Source organism: Elephas maximus, chromosome 20 (assembly GCF_024166365.1).
Source record: "Elephas maximus indicus isolate mEleMax1 chromosome 20, mEleMax1 primary haplotype, whole genome shotgun sequence".
NCBI classification, from domain to species: Eukaryota; Metazoa; Chordata; class Mammalia; order Proboscidea; family Elephantidae; genus Elephas; species Elephas maximus.
In genome coordinates this window covers 69,014,800-69,035,467 of record NC_064838.1, presented here as the reverse complement: position 1 = coordinate 69,035,467, position 20,668 = coordinate 69,014,800, and positions in this window count along the sequence as shown.

Here is a 20,668-nt window from a genome sequence, read left to right as displayed (position 1 = left end):
AGAGTAGAACTGTGCTCCATAGGGTTTTCTTTTTTAAAATAATTTTTATTGAGCTTTAAGTGAACATTTACAAATCAAGTCAGTCTGTGACGTATAAGCCTATATACACTTTACTCCATACTCCCACTTACTCTCCCCCTAATGAGTCAACTCTTCCAGTCTCTCCTTTCGTGGCAATTTTGCCAGTTTCTAACCCTCTCCACCCTCCTATCTCCCCTCCGGACAAGAGATGCCAACACAGTCTCAAGTGTCCACCTGATATGAGTAGCTCACTCTTCATCAGCATCTCTCTCCAACCCATTGTCCAGTCCCTTCCATGTCTGATGAGTTGTCTTCAGGAATGGTTCCTGTCCTGGGCCAACAGAAGGTTTGGGGACCATGACCGCCGGGATTCCTCTAGTCTCAGTCAGACCATTAAGCCTAGTCTTTTTATGAGAATTGGGGTCTGCATCCCACTGTTCTCCTGTTCCCTCAGGGGTTGCTGTTGTGTTCCCTGTCAGGGCAGTCATCAGTTGTGGCCGGGCACCATCTAGTTCTTCTGGTCTCAGGATGATGTAAGTCTCTAGTTCATGTGGCCCTTTCTGTCTCTTGGGCTCATAGTTATCGTGTGACCTTGGTGTTCATCATTCTCCTTTGATCCAGGTGGGTTGAGACCAATTGATGCATCTTAGATGGCCGCTTGTTAGCATTTAAGACCCCAGACGCCACATTTCAAAGTGGGATGCAGAATGTTTCCATAGTAGTATTATTTTGCCAATTGACTTAGAAGTCCCCTTAAGCCATAGTCCCCAAACCCCCACCCTTGCTCCGCTGAACTTCGAAGCATTCAGTTTATCCCGGAAACTTCTTTGCTTTTGGTCCAGTCCAGTTGAGCTGACCTTCCGTGTATTGACTATTGTCCTTCCCTTCACGTAAAGTAGTTCTTATCTACTAACTAATCAGTAAATAACCCTCTCCCACCCTCCCTCCCTGCCCCCCTCGTAACCACAAAAGTATGTGTTCTTCTCAGTTTATACTATTTCTCAAGATCTTATAATAGTGGTCTTATACAATATTTGTCCTTTTGCCTGTGACTAATTTCACTCAGCATAATGCCTTCCAGATTCCTCCGTGTTATGAAATGTTTCAGAGATTCGTCACTGTTCTTTATAAATGCGCAGTATTCCATTGTGTGAATATACCACAATTTATTTAACCATTCATCTGTTGATGGACACCTTGGTTGCTTCCAGCTTTTTGCTATTGTAAACAGAGATGCAGTAAACATGGGAGTTCATATATCTGTTCCTGTGAAGGCTCTTATTTCTCTAGGGTATATTCCGAGGAGTGGGATTTCTGGGTTGTATGGTAGTTCTATTTCTAACTTTTTAAGATAACGCCAGATGGATTTCCAAAGTGGTTGTACCATATGACATTCCCACCAGCAGTGCATAAGAGTTCCAATCTCTCCGCAGCCTCTCCAACATTATTATTTTGTGTTTTTTTGGATTAATGCCAGCCTTGCTGGAGTGGGATGGAATCTCATCGTAGTTTTAATTTGCATTTCTCTAATGGCTAATGATCGAGAGCATTTTCTCATGTATCTGCTAGCTGCCTGAATATCTTCTTTAGTGAAGTGTGTGTTCATATCCTTTGCCCACTTCTTGATTGGGGTGTTTGTCTTTTTGTGGTTGAGTTTTAGCAGAATCATGTAGTTTTTAGAGATCAGGCGCTGGTCGGAGATGTCATAGCTGAACATTCTTTCCCAGTCTGTAGGTGGTCTTTTTACTCTTTTGGTGAAGTCTTTAGATGAGCATAGGTGTTTCATTTTTAGGAGCTCCCAGTTATCTGGTTTCTCTTCGTCATTTTTGGTAATATTTTGTATTCTGTTTATGCCTTGTATTAGGGCTCCTAACATTGTCCCTATTTTTTCTTCCATGATCATTATTGTTTTAGTCTTTATGTTTAGGTCTTTGATCCAGTTGGAGTTAGTTTTTGTGCATGTGTGAGGTATGGGTCCTGTTGCATTTTTTTGCAAATGGATATCCAGTTATGCCAGCACCATTTGTTAAAAACAGTATCTTTTCCCCAATTAACTGACACTGGGCCTTTGTCAAATATCAGCTGCTCATACGTGGATGGATTTATATCTGGGTTCTCAATTCTGTTCCATTGGTCTATGTGCCTGTTGTTGTACCAGTACCAGGCTGTTTTGACTACTGTGGCTGTATAATAGGTTCTAAAATCAGGTAGAGTGAGGACTCCCACTTCTTCTTTTTCAGTAATGCTTTACTTATCTGGGGCTTTTTTCCCTTCCATATGAAGTTGGTGATTTGTTTCTCCATCACATTAAAAAATGTCATTGGAATTTGGATCAGAAGTGCATTGTATGTATAGATGGCTTTTGGTAGAATAGACATTTTTACTATGTTAAGTCTTCCTATCCATGAGCAGGGTATGTTTTTCCACCTAAGTAGGGCCTTTTTAGTTTCTTGCAGTAGTACTTTGTAGTTTTCCTTGTATAGGTCTTTTACATCTTTGGTAAGATTTATTCCTAAGTATTTTATCTTCTTGGGGGCTAGTGTGAGTGGTATTGATTTGGTGATTTCCTCTTCGATGTTCTTTTTGTTGATGTAGAGGAATCCAAGTGATTTTTGTATGTTTACCTTATAACCTGAGACTCTGCCAAACTCTTCTATTAGTTTCAGTAGTTTTCTGGAGGATTCCTTACGGTTTTCTGTGTATAAGATCATGTCATCTGCAAATAGAGATAATTTTACTTCCTCCTTGCCAATTCAGATGCCCTTTATTTCTTCGTCTAGCTTAATTGCTCTGGCTAGGACCTCCAGCACAATGTTGAATAAGAGCGGTGATAAAGGGCATCCTTGTCTGGTTCCCATTCTCAAGGGAAATGCTTTCAGGCTCTCTCCATTTAGAGTGATGTTGGCTGTTGGCTTTGTATAGATGCCCTTTATTATGTTGAGGAATTTTCCTTCAATTCCTATCTTCCTGAGAGTTTTTATCATAAATGGATATTGGACTTTGTCAAATGCCTTTTCTGCATCAATTGATGAGATCATGTGGTTTTTGTCTTTTGTTTTATTTATGTGGTGGATTACATTAATGGTTTTTCTAATATTAAACCAGCCTTGCATACCTGGTATAAATCCCACTTGGTCGTGGTGGATTATTTTTTTGATATGTTGTTGAATTCTATTAGCTAGAATTTTATTGAGGATTTTTGCATCTGTGTTCATGAGGGATACAGGTCTGTAATTTTCTTTTCTTTTCTTTTTTTTTTTACCTGGTTTTGGTATCAGGGATATGGTGGCTTCATAGAATGAGTTAGGTAGTACTCCGTCATTTTCTATGCTTTGAAATACCTTTAGTAGTAGTGGTGTTAACTCTCCTCTGAAAGTTTGGTAAAACTCTGCAGTAAAGCTGTCCGGGTCAGGGCTTTTTTTTGTTGGGAGTTTTTTGATTACCGTTTCAATCTCTTTTTCTGTTATGGGTCTATTTAGTTGTTCTACTTCTGATTGTGTTAGTTTAGGTAGGTAGTGTTTTTCTAGGAATTCATCCATTTCTTCTAGGTTTGCAAATTTGTTAGAGTACAATTTTTCGTAATAATCTGATATGATTCTTTTAATTTCAGTTGGGTCTGTTGTGATGTGGCCCTTCTCATTTCTTATTCAGGTTATTTGTTTCCTTTCCTGTATTTCTTTAGTCAGTCTAGCGAATGGTTTATCAATTTTGTTAATTTTTTCAAAGAACCCGCTTTTGGCTTTGTTAATTCTTTCAATGGTTTTTCTGTTCTCTAATTCATTTAGTTCAGCTCTAATTTTTATTATTTGTTTTCTTCTGGTGCCTGATGGGTTCTTTTGTTGCTCACTTTCTATTTGTTCAAGTTGTAGGGACAGTTCTCTGATTTTCGCTCTTTCTTCTTTTTGTATGTGTGCATTTATCGATGTAAATTGACCTCTGAGCACCGCTTTTGCTGTGTCCCAGAGGTTTTGATAGGAAGTGTTTTCATTCTCGTTGCATTCTACGAATTTCTTTATTCCCTCCTTAATGTCTTCTATAACCCAGTCTTTTTTTCAGCAGGATATTGTTCAGTTTCCACGTATTTGATTTCTTTTCCCTAATTTTTCTGTTATTGATTTCTACTTTTATTGCCTTATGGTCTGAGAAGATGCTTTGTAATATTTCGATGTTTTGGATTCTGCAAAGGTTTGTTTTATGACCTAATATGTGGTCTATCCTAGAGAATGTTCCATGTGCGCTAGAAAAAAAAAGTATACTTTGCCGCTGTTGGGTGGAGTGTTCTGTATAAGTCTATGAGGTCAAGTTGGTTGATTGTAGCAATTAGGCCTTCTGTTTCTCTATTGAGCTTCCTACTGGATGTCCTGTCCTTCTCCGAAAGTGGTGTGTTGAAGTCTCCTACTATAATTGTGGAGGCGTCTATCTCACTTTTCAGTTCTGTTAAAATTTGTTTTATGTATCTTGCAGCCCTGTCACTGGGTGCATAAATATTTAATATGGTTATATCTTCCTGGTCCCTTTAATCATTATGTAGTGTCCTTCTTTATCCTTTGTGGTGGATTTAACTTTAAAGTCTATTTTGTCAGAAATTAATATTGCTACTCCTCTTCTTTTTTGCTTATTGTTTGCTTGAGATTTTTTTTCCATCCTTTGAGTTTTAGTTTGTTTGTGTCTCTAAGTCTAAGGTGTGTCTCTTGTAGGCAGCATATAGATGGATCGTGTTTCTTTATCCAGTCTGTGACTCTCTGTCTCTTTATTGGTGCATTTAGTCCATTTACATTCAGCGTAATTTTAGATTTTTATGTGTTTAGTGCTGTCATTTTGATGCCTTTTTATGTGTGTTGTTGACCATTTCATTTTTCCACTTACTTTTTTGTGCTGAGACATTTTTTTTAGTAAATTGTGTGTTCCTCATTTTCATAGTATTTGACTTTATGTATGCTGAGTCATTATGTTTTTCTTGGTTTTTATTTTGAGTTATGGAGTTGTCATATCTCTTTGTGGTTACCTTAATATTTACCCCTATTTTTCTAAGTAAAAACCTAACTTGTACTGTCCCATATCGCCTTGTATCCCTCTCCATATGGCAGTTCTATGCCACCTGTATTTAGTCCCTCTTTTTGATTATTGTGGTCTTTTACATATTGGCTTCAATGATTCCCTGTTTTGAGCATTTTTTTTTCTTTTTAAAGTTAATCTTAATTTGTTTTTGTGATTTCCTTATTTGAGTTGATATCAGGATGTTCTGTTCTGTGACCTTGTGTTGTGCTGGTATCTGATATTATTGGTTTTCTGACCAAACAATTTCCTTTATTATCTCTTGTAGCTTTGGTTTGGTTTTTGCAAATTCTCTAAGCTTGTGTTTATCTGTAAATGTTTTAATTTCGCCATCATATTTTAGAGAGAGTTTTGCTGGATATATGATCCTTGGCTGGCAGTTTTTCTCCTTCAGTGGTCTATATATGTCATCCCATTGCCTTCTTGACTGCATGGTTTCTGCTGAGTAGTCTGAACTTATTGATTCTCCTTTGTAGGAGACCTTTCTTTTATCCCTGGCTGCTTTTAAAATTTTCTCTTTATTTTTGGTTTTGGCAAGTTTGATGATAATATGTCTTTGTGATTTTCCTTTTGGATCAATCTTAAATGGGGTTCAATGAGCATCTTGGATAGATATCCTTTCGTCTTTCATGATGTCAGGGAAGTTTTCTGCCAGCGGATCTTCAACTATTCTCTCTGTGTTTTCTGATATCCCTCCCTGTTCTGGGACTCCAATCACACGCAAGTTATTCTTCTTGATAGAGTCCCACATGATTTTTAGGGTTTCTTCATCTTTTTAAATTCTTTTATCTGATTTTTTTTCAGCTATACTGGTGTCAATTCCCTGGTTCTCCAGATTTCCCACTCTGCATTCCAACTGCTTGAGTCTGCTCCTCTGACTTGCTATTGCGTTGTCTAATTCTGTAATTTTATTATTAATCTTTTGGATTTCTGAATGCTGTCTCTCTATGGATTCTTGCAACTTATTAATTTTTCTACTATGTTCTTGAATAATCTTTTTAAATTCTTCAACTGCTTTATTAGTGTGTTCCTTGGCTTTTTCTGTAGATTGCCTTATTTCATTTCTGAGGTCATCCCTGATGTCTTGAAGCATTCTGTAAATTAGTTTTTTATATTCTGTATCTGGCAATTCCAGGACTGTATCTTCATTTGGGAAAGATTTTGATTCCTTAATTTGGGGAGTTGTAGAAGCAATCACGGTCTGCTTCTTTATGTGGTTTGATATCGAGTGCTGTCTCTGAGCCATCTCTAAGATATTGTAGGTGATTTATTCTATATTTGCTCACTGAGTCTTATCTTGTTTTCTTTCAATATACGTGGATGGGCTACTAGATTGCGCTGTCTTGATTGTTGTAGCCCTTGAATCAGTTATGTCCTATTACCAGCTGGTTTGGGCTGTTACCAGATATATAAGCCTAAGAGTCCATTCACTATTCTTGAGTAGAATCTGATTTTGGGTCATCAAGTGTGTGGTGCAGACTCTCACCTATCCACCTAGATAAGTAGTGGTAATAGTTGTGTGCACCAGATTCTAGTAGCAGCAGGGGTTCACACTCCGGGGGCGGCGGGGAGAGGGGCAGGATGCTGACAGGCTTCCCCCACGTGCCAGTGAGGTAGGTGTGTCTCTATTCCTAAAGTACTTTGGTGGGTGGGCTCTGCAGCTGTACCTTAGGCCCCCAATGCAAGTACCTCTACAGATTGGTAGGTGTCACCCTCCTTAGACCCCTAAGGCCGGAGGCTAGGTGGTCTGGGGGGAGCTTCAGCCCTCAGTTCCCTGTTGTGGGTCAGTGAGGGCTCTGTTCAATACGCAGAGATATCAGACCTGGGAAACTTGTCTTTCCAGGAATCCGATAAAACAATTACAGTCAGATCCCTATCAGAAATGCCTTTGCATTATAATAGCGACCTTGATCCCTGTAGGGGTGAAAGCCCAAGACTGTGGATCACATATCCTTGGCTGGAGCTGGTTCTGTGTTTTTAGTCCAATTAGGGAAGGATTTTCGGTCCCTGGGTTTTTTGTAGTAGCACCCCAGAATATGGCCAAAGTTACTTATCTTGCTTGGGATGACTGTTTTATCTGAGATTCCCGAGGGGCGCGTCAACTGTGTGCGCTGGCTGGGTAGAGATTGCCCCCGAGGGTCAGGCCCATGTCCCGTGCTTGTGCTGTCTCAGAAGCTGTGGTTAGTTCCTCTGCTCCCAACCCAAAGCCCAGCACCAAGGTTCCCCGGCTGGGACGCTGCACTCCTGGCTCCAAAACCAGTCGCTGCCTCCCGGTGACTTCTCCTCCTGTCAGCCGCGTCGCTGCGCTGCCTGCGTGCACTGGCTGTGCTTCCCCCGAGGTCAGTTCAGGGGGCTAGGGCTGCGCCCCGTGTTTGCGCCCTCACAGTATGCCGTGCTCAGCCCACCTGTGCCTAGTCCAAAGCCCGGCACCAAGGTTTCCTGACTGGGACTCTGGCTCCAGGCTCCGAAAACAGTCGCTGCTTCCCCGTGGTTGTTCGTTCTCAGTCTCTGTCACTCAGGTCAACTCCTTAGATCTGTGTTTGATGATCAGCGTTCGTAGATTGTCATGTATGTGATCGATTCACTTGTTTTTCCGAGTCTTTGTTGCAAGAGGGATCCGAGGTAGCTTCTACCTAGTCAGCCATCTTGGCCCCCCTTCCATAGGGTTTTCAATGGCTGTTTTTTTGGGGGAAGTAGATCTCCAGCCCTTTCTTTCGAGGCACAGCTGGATGAACTGGAACCTCCAACCTTTCTGTTAGCAGCTGAGCACATTTACCATTTGCACACGAGGGACTCCAGTAAGGCAACAGGCAGTGGCGTCACTGCACCGACTCAGCCTTCGACGATTACTTTGTTGCCTTCAGTGTCTCAGTAGCGAGGACACAGGTGCCACATGTTTGGGCTGACGTATGTGGCTTGTGTTGAGACTAGATGTGACATGAGTGTCTCTGCGATTCATTTCCAAGTTCCAGCATCTATTACAGACTGGTGGTGTGAATTTGTGGCCATGAGGAGAGGTTGTCAGGGAAGTGAGTTGTCCACCTCAGCACAGTGACTCTGTCAGAAGGATCATTTTTCAATTAACGGATTTTTGCAGGCTGACTCAGCATATTGAAGTTTCACACTAGGCTAAAGAAGATAAATATTTTAAAATAAAAAAATTGGTTCAGCTGTATATGTGTTGGGATACACCATCATTTATTGAATGTTCTGTGGAACCCAGGATGTGATGTGTTCGGCACTGATTTAGTCAAGAAAGCCTAATCAAAGTCAAATAGGATAAGGCCCCTGTCCTCAGCGACCCAGTATTCACAGCTTCGGAGCCTGACTCCCTGAGTTCAAATTTAGGTCTGACACTTACAAATGGTGTGGCTTTGCCAAGTTACTTAACATCTCTGCGCCTCAGGTTCCTCATCTGGAAAATGGGGCTAATAATATGTACCTGCCTCATAAGGATGCTAAATAGATTAAAGTGAATCAATATAAGCAGAGTCTGGCATATAGTAAATCCTATAGGAGTATTTATAGTACAGGAGTCCTGGTGGCATAGTGGTTAATAGCTCGTCTGCTAAATACATAGTATATATTTAAATACTATATAGTAATATATACATAGTGATATATATAACCTATAGTAATATATGGAAACCCTGATGGCGTAGTGGTAAAGAGCTACGGCTACTAACCAGAGGGTCGGCAGTTCAAATCCACCAGGTGCACCTTGGAAACTCTATGCGGCAGTTCTACTGTCCTCTAGGGTCGCTATGAGTCGGAATTGACTTGATGGCACTGGGTTTACTGTTACATATAGTGATGTATATTACTGTTATATATATCAGTGTATGTATTACTATACACTATTATCATAATACAACAGTAATGTTATTATTATTATTATTGTTTTATTCCTTTTATTTATTAATTCCATCTTAATCACCTAAGAAATGACAATTGATTGACTTCGTACTATATTTCAGGCCATATTTACCTTCCTCTTTACTCTTGCATATTACTCTTATTGTTTCCACGGAGGGTGGGCTGATATACCCTTGGACACCATGTAAAGTGGTTCACTTTAGGATAAAAAATTTTAGAACAGTTTGGTAGGTTATATTTCTTTTTCAAACTTTTGTTTTAAAATAATTATAGACTCACAATAAGTTGTAAAAATAAAAATAAGAAAAGGTTGAGAGTGGTACTGTGTGCCCATGGCCCTGCTTTCTCCAATGGCAGCATCTTATGTAAGTGGTACATTGCCAAGCCAGGAAATGGACAGTGGTGCTGTACAGCTAACCAGGCTGCAGACTGCATGTTACTCAGATTGCCCACGTTGTTGCACCCACTCATTTATTTCTAAGATGTCTGTGTGCACGGTTATTTATAGTCACTTATTTTTTTTATAGACACATAACCACCTGTATAGATATAGCCATTTATAATCACTACCACAGTCAAGATACAGAGCTCTTCCTTCACCATAAAGAATTCCCTTGTGCTAAAGAGGCAATTAAAAAATATTTTCGTTTAACCCAATATACCCCAATATTATGTAACTGATATAAAAAATTAATGAAATATTCTACATCCTTTCATACTGTCTTTGAAATCTGATGGTATTTTTCCCTATGGCTCATCTAAGTTCAGACTGGTCACATTTCAAGTACTCGGTAAACATGTGTGTATCATGGCCCCTGTATTGGACTGCACTGAACTTATACATGAATTAGATTATGGTAGACCTAGCGAATGGCACCCTGGTGGTGCAGTGGTTAAGAGCTCGGCTGCTAACCAAAAGGTGGGCAGTTCAAATCCACCAGCTGCTCCCTGGAAACACTAGAGGGCAGTTCTTCTCTGTCCCATAGGGTTGCTATCAGTCGGAATCAGCTCAACGGCAAGGGTTTGCTTTAGACATGGCTAATAATGATGCAGGTTTGCCCATTATGGTTGCACATTTACATTGAACACAGGACTTTAATATTTTTACCAAAATGCAAGAGAAAATGTGGGACCTACAAGAACAGGTCTAGCACCCAAGAGGGGGATTTTGGACGCCAGACAAGTGTCTGTTAGGGACTGTCAAAGTAAGGGCATATGGTGTGGCCTTCCACTTTGCCTATAAGCAGTCTCTCCTGTCTTCTTGGAAGCCTGCTATCAATGATGGCCACGATGGGACATTCCGGGCCCACTCCTTCCATGGTAGCACTTTGGAATCAGGAATCCTTGGGACTTGGAAGGCCTCAGGGGCTCACAGCAGGCTCTGCTCTGGACAGGGAACTAAGGGATAGCCACAGTGGTCCTTCTTTAAAAGGCCATGAAATACCGTTTCAAGTTTAAAGCAGGAACCCGTACTTTATAATAAAAATGTCAGGTCTGGAAGGAACTAGCATGCTGCTCATTTTACAGATGAGAAGACTGAGGCTGTAAGCAATAATGTGACTTCCCTGAGGCTGACTGAGAACAGAGGTACATTTTCTGAAGGACACGGTGGTGGTGGTGGAGGAGATAGGGAACGGGTTAGCGCCTGTGAAGTCACATGCTACTTCAAGTTCTGCCTCTAGTTTTTCCTTTGGTAACAGAGCAGGACTGGAGAAGACAAGTAACTTGTCACTCTACTGCGTATATAGCAAAGGGTCAATAAGCATCTGTGGACAAATAAGTGCTTGATGCCTGCCTTGTAATTCACGTTCCTGTGTTCTGTGTTCTCTTCCCCCACAGTCTCTGGGAATGTGTATCAGTACAACAGCAGAACAGGAGCAAGAAACTGGAAGGAGCCCCCTGGGCTCCAGGAGTACCTGGCAAATATATACTCCCTTCCAGGGGACCACCACCCTCGGGAGCAGTCTGCAACTTTAAACACTCCTCTGCAAGAGTAGAATTTTCAGTGTCTCCAAGGGGCTGTTTTTTTGTGACTCTGGCTGTCATGGACAGTTTTTACTTGGTTGTCTAAAATTAAACTGTAGCTACGAGGCCAGCTGCTCTGACTGTGTGTATAGCTTTCTGTTATCTTCCAGTTCATGGTGTCTGGGTGAGGGCAGCAGTCTGAGTGCTCAGACTTGATTCGCTGAACAAGTTTTGCTAAAAACAAGAGCACTAACTTGATGTAATTAACTGCTCATTGTCTGACTTTGCCCAGTACAATGCATGCTTCTTAAGATGGGGGACTTCATTTTGCGCCTGGCTAAAGCGAGTTCTCCCTGTGTATTTGTGGAATAAATGACTTGGAATGTGTAAATTTAGGTCTCTTGCCTTCGATTCAAATTGCTTTTTGCCTCTTTGACCCACAAAAGAGAGACAGGAAATATCTTTAGAAAAGAAGTTTTTCGGTTTCTGGAAGTCATAAAAAATGCAGGAATTTTTTTTTTCTCCCAGCATTTTTAAAAAGCAGAATTGATCTTGCTTTTAATTTTCTTTTTATAGCCCTGTAGAGAATGACCACCTGAAAACTTGACTTATTAATGATCCGCCAAGGAAATATCGGAATCAAGCCTTTGGAGAGCTATGTACTTAGACAAATATGTTTGAAACAGATGTAGGCTGTCAGATCTCCTTCCCTGGATATCACAAGACTCAACCCAGCAGGGGAGCAGAACAGTTTGTTGATCACAGAGGATAATGCCACACTTAGCACAAAATGGAGTTCAGCCTGGGGCTAATATATTTTTTTTTAATGAATATTTTTTAAGATAAAGCAAACTGTGAGCAATGAACTGGTAATTGAATCAGAGGATGTGGGCAGCTTGATTGATTACAAATGCCTTGATATTCGTCCCCTTTTGCATGTGTCCATGCAGATAATTCATTTTCAGCCCAGGGACACCTCTTCTCCCGGCTACGGGAGCAATGGACAGTGGGAAAGGGGCTTGTCTTTTCTTTACGTCCAGTGTGGATGGGTCGGTCCAGAGGAGCCATTGTGGGTGGAGGGCATCACTGGAGTTAAAGGCTGGGACTTGGACAAGTCACTTAGCCTCTCTAAAGGCCAGCTTTTTCTTCTAGAAAACGTATATATTATTATTCCATAATATTATGATAATACTTTTTTTTTTTTAATATTATGATAGTTGATTCTGACTCATAAAAATAGCAACCCTATAAAACAGAGTAGAACTGCCCCACAGGGTTTCCAAGGAGCGGCTGGTGGATTCGAGCTGCCAACCTTTCGGTTAGCAGGCGAGCTCTTAACCACTATGCCACCAGGGCTTCATTATGGTAGTAGATTGTATTATATTATTACATTATTAATGCCTGCCCCATTTCTGTCTTATGGTTTTGTTGTGAGAAGCAGCATAAGTCATTTGGCAGTGGTTTAAAAAAAATTTTTTTTTTATTGTGGTAAAACATATATAACAAAAAATTTACCATGTAACCAATTTTAACGCACAATTCAGTGACATTAATTACATTCACCATGCTGTACACCTGTCACCTCTGTTCATTTCCAAAGGCTTTTCGTCACTCCTAAAGGAAACCCAGTGTGTCTTAAGCAATACCTCCCTCTCCTCTGTGCCCCAGCCCCCGGTAACCACTGAGAAAACCTGGTCTCTATGCAGTTGCCTATTCTGGATATTTCATGTAGGTGAGTCCATCCAATATTTGTCCTTCTGTGTCTGACTTATTTTGGTCAGTGTAATGTTTCCAAGGTTCAGCCATGTAGCATGTATCAGGACTTCGTTTCTCTTTATGGCTGAATGATACTCGGGCAGAGCTTTTTAAGCTAAGTGTAAAACAGAAACCCTGGTAGCATAGTGGTTAAGAGCTATGGTTGCTAACCAAAAGGTCGGCAGTTCAAATCCACCAGGTGCTCCTTGGAAACCAAATGGTGCAGTTCTATTCTGCCCTATAGGGTCACTACGAGTCGAGATTGACTCGACGGCAACGGGTTAAGTGTAAAACAACGTTCATTTCGTAGTCAAAATTGGTCACTCAGACAGCAATAATGTGGGTTGTGGGAATACAGAGAAAGTCCACGCTGTGGTCAGGCCATGGTTCTAAGCTGATCTAAGTTGGAATTGGTCGGTAATGAGATTGGTGACACCTGTGAAAGGAGTTGACTGCCTTCTTCCAGGTGGTGTGATCATTCTTCAGCTGGGAGAGACCAAAGCTGGTCTGGGAAACTCTCACCCCCTCTGGCAAGGTATGCTGTGGATGGATTATGAGCACACAGCTGCAGATACGTGAGTCTTCACCTGCCATCACTTGGGCTTCTAAGGAAAAAAAATTATAAACTTCTGTTTTCCAAAGTCTGGATTCGATTAATTAGTATTTAATCTGCCTGTGCCAGAACCAAGAAAAAGGTTTTTTTTTTTTTCCCCCTTTGCTTCGTTGCAGTGGGCCTCAGTTTTGGACATGGCCCGGGGAGAGTGCCCAGACTGGAGATGACAGTGGGGGTGGGGGGGAGTTGTTTGGAGGGAAGGGAATGAGAGCTGCTCTTGGGGACACACACCCCCCACACCCACTGCCATCTACTTGATTCTGACTCCTGACTGCCCCGTGTGGTACACGGTGGAACTGCTCCACAGGGTTTCTCTGCTGTAATCTTTACGGAAGCAGACTGCCAGGTCTTTCTCTCGAGGCACCGCTGGGTGGGTTTGAATTTAGGCTAATAGCCGAGGGCAAACCATCTCCATCACCTGTGGACCTTGCTTTCAGGGGCAGGAATCTGACCTTTTGTTTGTGTCATAATCGATTTGCCTCCAGAACCTTGATTCTTCTTTTTATTTACTAATATGCTCCATTTTAATAACATGATTTTGTTAGTTTTTCCAAATGTGGAGGCTTAAAACAATAGAAGTTCATTCTCCCATGTCTCTGGAGGCCAGAAGGTTGGAATCTGGCAGGGTCGCACTCCCTCCAGGAGCTCTAAGGAAGAATCTGTTCCTTGCCTCTTCCGGCTTCTGGTGGCTGCCCTGGCTCTGCTGGGCCTGTAGCCACATCACTTCAATCTCCACCTCCATCTTTACTTGGCTGTCCCCTATCTGTCTGTCAAATCCCCCTCTATCTCTCTCTTAAAAGAGAACTTGTCATTGAGCTTACGGCCCACCTGGGCAATTCAGGAAGGTCTGCTCATCTCAAGATCCTTAATTCAACCCGCAAAGACTTTTTCAAAGTAAGGCCACATTCACAGGTTCTGGGGTCGCTATGAGTCGGAATTGACTCTATGGCAACAGGTTTTGGTTTAGTTTTTTGGGGGGCGATTAGGATGTGGACGCATCTTGAATTTCTGGCAGTTCCCTGTCGATGTACTGCTGCAATCATTTTTGAATCATCTTCAGCAAGATTTTACTGGCATGATATATTAATTATATTGTTTGATAATTTCCACATTCCTTTGGATCACCTTTCTTTGGAATGGGCACAAATATGGATCGCTTCCAGTTGATTGGCCACATAGCTGTCTCCCAAATTTCTTGGCATAGACGAGTGGGCACCCTTTCTTCTGATCCATGCAATGGGGCTCTCCTATGCTGGCCCTCAGTTTCTCTTCTTCTTCAGAGAGGAGAAATCTTGACAGCTTTTCAACCTCTCCCTCTCTAGGCTCCACTTACCTACCAGCTGGGGTGGAATGGAGTGGACTGCTTCAGTTGGTTGGTCTTTCATCCCTCCTATATCCACACCCTTTGCCGTGTGACTTTGTAGTTTTTCCATAAGAGCAGAATATATGCACACTTCTTGAATTTGGGTTCTGCCATATGACTTGCTTTGCTCTCTGGAATGAGGTGGAGGCTAGGGCATACCAGTACTGAACATAGGTCTCAAGGAGACTTGTCTCTGGTCATTGTCACAAGAAGATATGACCACTGGCCCCAGGAGGAGGATGAGAAACATGCACAGCAGAACTGCCCCAAACAGGCTGTTCCAGCCAGTCCAATCTAGAGTAAAACCCTCAGCCAACCCACAGACGCGAGAGTCTAGCCAAGATGAGCAGAACTGTCCAGCTGAGCTCCTTCTGGATCATCTAATCTCTAACTGACTCGCAGACCCATGAACTGTGACAATAGATGATTATCATTCTGAGTCACTGAGCTTTGGGGTGGTTTGCTATGCAGTAACAGCTAAATGCTACCAGAAAGGTGAGATGTTACCTTCCTCTATTTCTCTAAAACATACACACAAGTAAGTATTATTTAAAAAGTTGAGCCCCTCAAAAAATTTAAAAGGTAAAAAAGAGAGATGTGATGTAAACTTCACTAAGAAGTTGTAGAATCTCAGAGAGAAAAGGGGTTGTTGTTTTTGTTCGTTGCCGTTGAGTCAATTCTGACTAATGATGACCCCGTATATGCAGAGTAGAACTGCTCCATAGGGCTTTCAAGGCCATGACCTTTCAGAAGCAGATCACCAGGCCTGTCTCCTGAGACGCCTTTGGGTGTGTTCGAACTGCCAACCTTCCAGCTAGTAGGCAAGCACCACCCAGGGACTCCTTAAAAGGGATTAACCCCAAATCCAAAACCTGTTGCCATTGAGTTGATTCCAACTCATAGCAACCCTATAGGACAGAGTAGAACTGCCCCATAAGGTTTCTAAGGAGTGGCTGGCTGGTGGATTCAAACTGTCGGCCTTTTGGTTAGTAGCCTGAGCTCTTAACCACTGCGCCTGTGCTTTGCTGGAAGGTAGGATCTGCGACCTCTGCAAAGTTCCATCCCACAGTGTCTGGCCCAAGAAAAGGAATCCACAAACATTCATTAAATAAATGCTCTTTGAGATAAACCAAAAAACCAAACCTATTGCTGTTAAGTGATTCCGCCTTATTGTGACCCTATAGGACTGCCCCATAGGGTTTCCAAGGAGTGGCTGGTGGATTTGAACTGCTGACATTTCGGTTAGCAGCCATAGCATGCCGTAGCTCTTAACCACTGCGCCACCAGTGCCCCAAATCCTTATCCCGTAGACTAACTTAGATGAATTTCCCCTACAACTTTTCCAGTGATGATCCTGGATCAGCTTAAGTATCTTCATGAGGGGAAATCACTACCCATCGGAAAGCTCTTTCCTGTTTTGAGAAGAATGTTTATTCGGATGACCTTCTTTTTATTAAGACAAAGAGGAAATCTAGTTGACGGTGTGAAATACATGCTAAATAATTAAAAAACACGATGTTTTTCCTCATTGGGAACCCCGCCTGGATCAAACAGGCACATTTTCACTGGCTGATAAAAAAGCTAGCTGCAGACCAGGACATCTGCGTAATAGCTTCCATTCAGTGTTGTTACCTTATACTTCATCCAGCTCCAAAATTATACTCCTTCATCTATAATAAGTGATTTACTTTCAGTTGGAAAGAGCAAAACGATCCCTTTTGGATCAAAATTACCTCAGAATGTAATTAACGGCATCTCATTTGGTTAGCTCATCATCTAAGCTCTCTGTGGATGGATTTAGATAGGAAAAATTGGCAGTTTTATTGTGTTCTTGATATATCACAAACATTGCTGCTAGCACACGTGGCTGTGGAGTCAGGCCAGATATTCTGTTGGATCTGAAACAAGTGTAATTTGTGTTTATTGTAGGGAACAGTAACATTAGATTTAAAGAGTTCCTTATCTAACATTATTCAGCATCTTAAAAGACACCACCCTCAGGTGTACCCACGTGTGCACAGGTGTTGTTGTTGTTGTTGTTAGGTGCCGTCAAGTTGGTTCCAACTCGTAGCAACCCTATGTACTACAAAACGAAGCACTGCCCAACCCTGAACCATCCTCACAATCATTGTTATATTTGAGCCCTTTGTTGTAGCCACTGTGTCATTCCATCTCATCGAGAGTCATCTTCTTTTTTGTTGACCCTCTACCTTAGCAATCATGGTGTCCTTCTCCAAGGACTGGTCCCTCCTGATAATTTGTCCAAAGTATGTGAGATGTAGTCTTGCCATTCTTGCTTCCAAGGAGCTCTCTGGCTGTACTTCTTCCAAGACAGATTTGTTTGCTCTTCTGGCAGCCCATGGTATATTCGATACTCTTCACCAACATAATTCAAAGGCATCAATTCTTCAGTCTTCCTTGGTCATTGTCCAGCTTTCACATGCATATGAGGTGATTGAAAATATCGTGTCTTGGTTCAGGTGCATCTTAGTCCTCAAAGTGACTTGCTTTTCAACACTTCAAAGAGGTCTTTGGCAGCAGATTTGCCCAATGCAATACGTTGTTTGATTTCTTGACTGAAACTTCCATGGGCGTTGATTGTGGGTCCAAGGAAAATGGAATCTTTGACATCTTCAATATTTTCTCCATTTTCATGATGTTGTTTATTGGTCCACTTGTGAGGATTTTTATTTATTTTTTTATGTTGAAGTGTAATCCCTACTGAAGGCTGTGATCTTTCTTCTTCATTGGTAAGTGCGTTAAGTTCTCTTTGCTTTCAGCAAGGAAGGTTGGGTTATCTGCTTATCACAGCTTAATGAATTTTCCTCCAATTCTGATGCCACATTCTTCTTCATATAGTCCAGTTTCTTGGATTGTTTGCTTAGTATGCAGATTGAGTAAGTATGGTGGAAGGATAGAACCCTGACGCACACCCTTCCTGATTTTAAATCATGCAGCATCCCCTTACTCTGCTTGAACAACGGCTTCTTGGTGTATCTACAGGTTCCTCATGAGCACAATTAAGTGTTCTGGAATTCCCATTCTTAGCAATATTACCCATAATTTGTTATGATCCACACAGTTGAATGCCTCTGGGTAGTCAACAAAACACAGTCAATAAAACACAGGTGAACATCCGCTTTCAGCCAAGATCCATCTGACATCAGCAGTGATTTCCATTGTTCTGTGCCCTCTTCTGAATCCAGCTTGACTTTCTGATAGTTTCCTGTCAATGTACTGCTGCAACTGTTTTTGAGTGATTTTCAGTAAAATTTCTTTTATTATATTAATGATACTGTTTGATAATTTCCACATCCTGCTGGACAACTTGTCTTTGGGATGAGCATAAATATGGATCTCTTTCAGTTGGTTGGCCAGGGAGCTGTCTTCCATGTAACAGATTGGCACACAAAATAAAGGATATTGCCCGTGAGTATGGTGCTTCATGAAAAAAATCGCCTATATAAGACTAAAAGGCCAACAATTACTCCAAAACAAAGAAGAGAAGGGAAGGGGCAGGGAAACTGGAATACTGGAAATGGAATGACCAGAATGCAATTAAAAAGCATGTTGACACATTGTGAAAAATGTAAATAGTGTCACTGAACAGTTTGTATAGAAATGGTCAAATGGGAACCTAAATTGCTGTGTAAATTTTCACCAAAAACACAATAAAATATTAAAAAAAAAAAAAAAAAGACACGCCCTATCTGGTTGTAGGTAAGGCTAGAGAACAAAGACCATCAGTTGAACTCTTTATTCCTCTCATCCTTTTAATTTCAAGAAGTCAGTAAGTATTGAAGCCTATTTATATAAAGTGCTATTTATATAAAGTGATTAGCAAAGTATCTACCACACAGTAAATGTTTCATAAAAGTTACCAGGTATACTTTATTACAATATTAACTACTATTACTACTACCACTAGTACTACTACTGTTATTAGCTGTGTGAGGTCTCTAGCTACTCACACAGTATACTGGGTCCTCAATCTTTTCCCTTTTCTTCTTCCAGATGGAATACAGTTGCTTTAACCTAGTCTGCAGTGATACTATAACTGTGACAGTAGACCTTCTTTTTACCTGACCTCCAAAGTCAAAGCTAGAGGAGAGGGTCAGGTGGAACCCCAAAGACTCCTTTACTGTAGTATGGGTCCCCCTAGCTGGGGCTGTTGAAGCCCGTGGGCTGATTGCACAAACGTAATTAAACGGGAAAAATCCAAACCCATCACTCAGGAAGTGAAGGTTGAAGACTTCAGTGCTAAAATCATCCCTTATATGTGGCTTACTCTTCTCTGTCATATTCCAACATCAAGCTCCATGCTTGGCACAGAATGGGTACTTAACAAGTGAATGTAGAAGAGACAAAGGAAGGACGAGCAATTATTAGAAACCAAAAGAGCTTTTCCATGTTCAATCCAGCCCAATAGATAGTTAACTTGAAGGCAGCCAGTTACTTGCTTGCTTATTTGTTTTTTTCCTGGGCACAATTTACCCTGAGGTATCACCGTGATATTCCAATCATAGGCCTTATCCTCTAAAGCACAGTGGCCGAACAGCTGGTACAGTTGTTGCCATTCCCTACTCCGGCAGACATTGCTAATGGATTGTTGCACTCTTCAGCTGAGTCTCTTGCACCCTATGGTAGACATGGAGATATGTCACCCAGATTCTCTGGGTGGAGTGTGGTCAGTAGACGCCCCAGCTGTCAGCTCCTTTAGGGTCAGCTGCAGCTGCAGAGAGCCCCCTAACTGGAAGTCATGCCCTTCCTGGGGTGCCCTCGGCCGGTAATGAGCCAGGTGGGTGGTGGTGGGGCGTAGTTATAAAGGTAGCCATGCAGCCCACTGTGGGACAACTCTGAGAGGAAATACTGGCTCCAGAGCTCCCCCTTCAGGTTGCCTGAGGCTTTGTCATGCTTGCATTCTACCTCCCCCGCCTAATCCTCTTCTCTTCACAGGTGTGGATCCTAAAAAAACATCTCATACCCCAAAGGGTGTGTCAAGGTCTGTTTTCAAAGCAGCCAACCTGACTATCCCGACTGAAAGATTAGATCAGGCATTTTCCGTGCTTGTCCTAAGGGGTACTCACTGATAGGTACTGTAGTCAAGATATTACAGAACTTTCCAAGAATTCCTAAAACTAGACCCACACCCTCTTTTGGCCTGCTGGCCATGGAGAATACGGCTGGTATCAATGTTTTGTGCCTTCCTTCAAAGCATCCAGATAATTTCCTTCATTGTCTAGGACAGTTTTTCAACGTCGGTGCTCTTGGTATGTTGGGCTGGAAAGTCCTTTCTCGTGGCAGGCCGTTTTGTGTATTGTAGGATGTTTGGCCGCATCCCTGTCCTCTATTGCTGGCTGCCAGTAGGAACATCTCCCTACCCCCCAAAGTGGGACAACCAAAAATGTCTCCAGACATTGCCAAATGTCCCCTGGGGAGCAGAACCTACCCTGGTTGAGAAGCAGTTGGCCTGGGTTCTGTCTGGGGAGGCAGCCCCCAGGCCGTTGTTGTGCTGTTGTTGAGTTGGCCCCTGACTCACGGCAACATCAGGCACAGTGGAGCAAAACGATGCCAGATCTTGTACCATCTCCATGAGAGGTCGGGGTTCAGGTCTTCGTGGTGTTTTCACTGGCTGATTTGCAGAAGTGGAAAACCAGGTCTTTCTTCCCAGCCCTTCTCAGTCTGGAAGCTCTGCTAGAACCTCAGCATCATAGCAACATACACACCTGCATTGTCAGATGGGTGAGGGCTGCACATGAAGTACGTTGGCCAGGAATCGAACCTGGATCTCCTGCATGGAAGGCGAGAACTCTACCACTGAACCACCACTGCCTCCCGGCTTTCAGGTGAGGGCAATTCAAACCATGGCATGTCTTGAAGCACTTCTCGGTGAGCCAAAATCCTTGCCAAAGTCCTCAGTTTGAGCTCTTCTCTCAGGACAGGGGTCAATGGCTCATTGAAGTAACCCTCACCAAAACAGAAGAAAGCTTGGGTGGTCCTTTTAGCACCTTAAATGACAT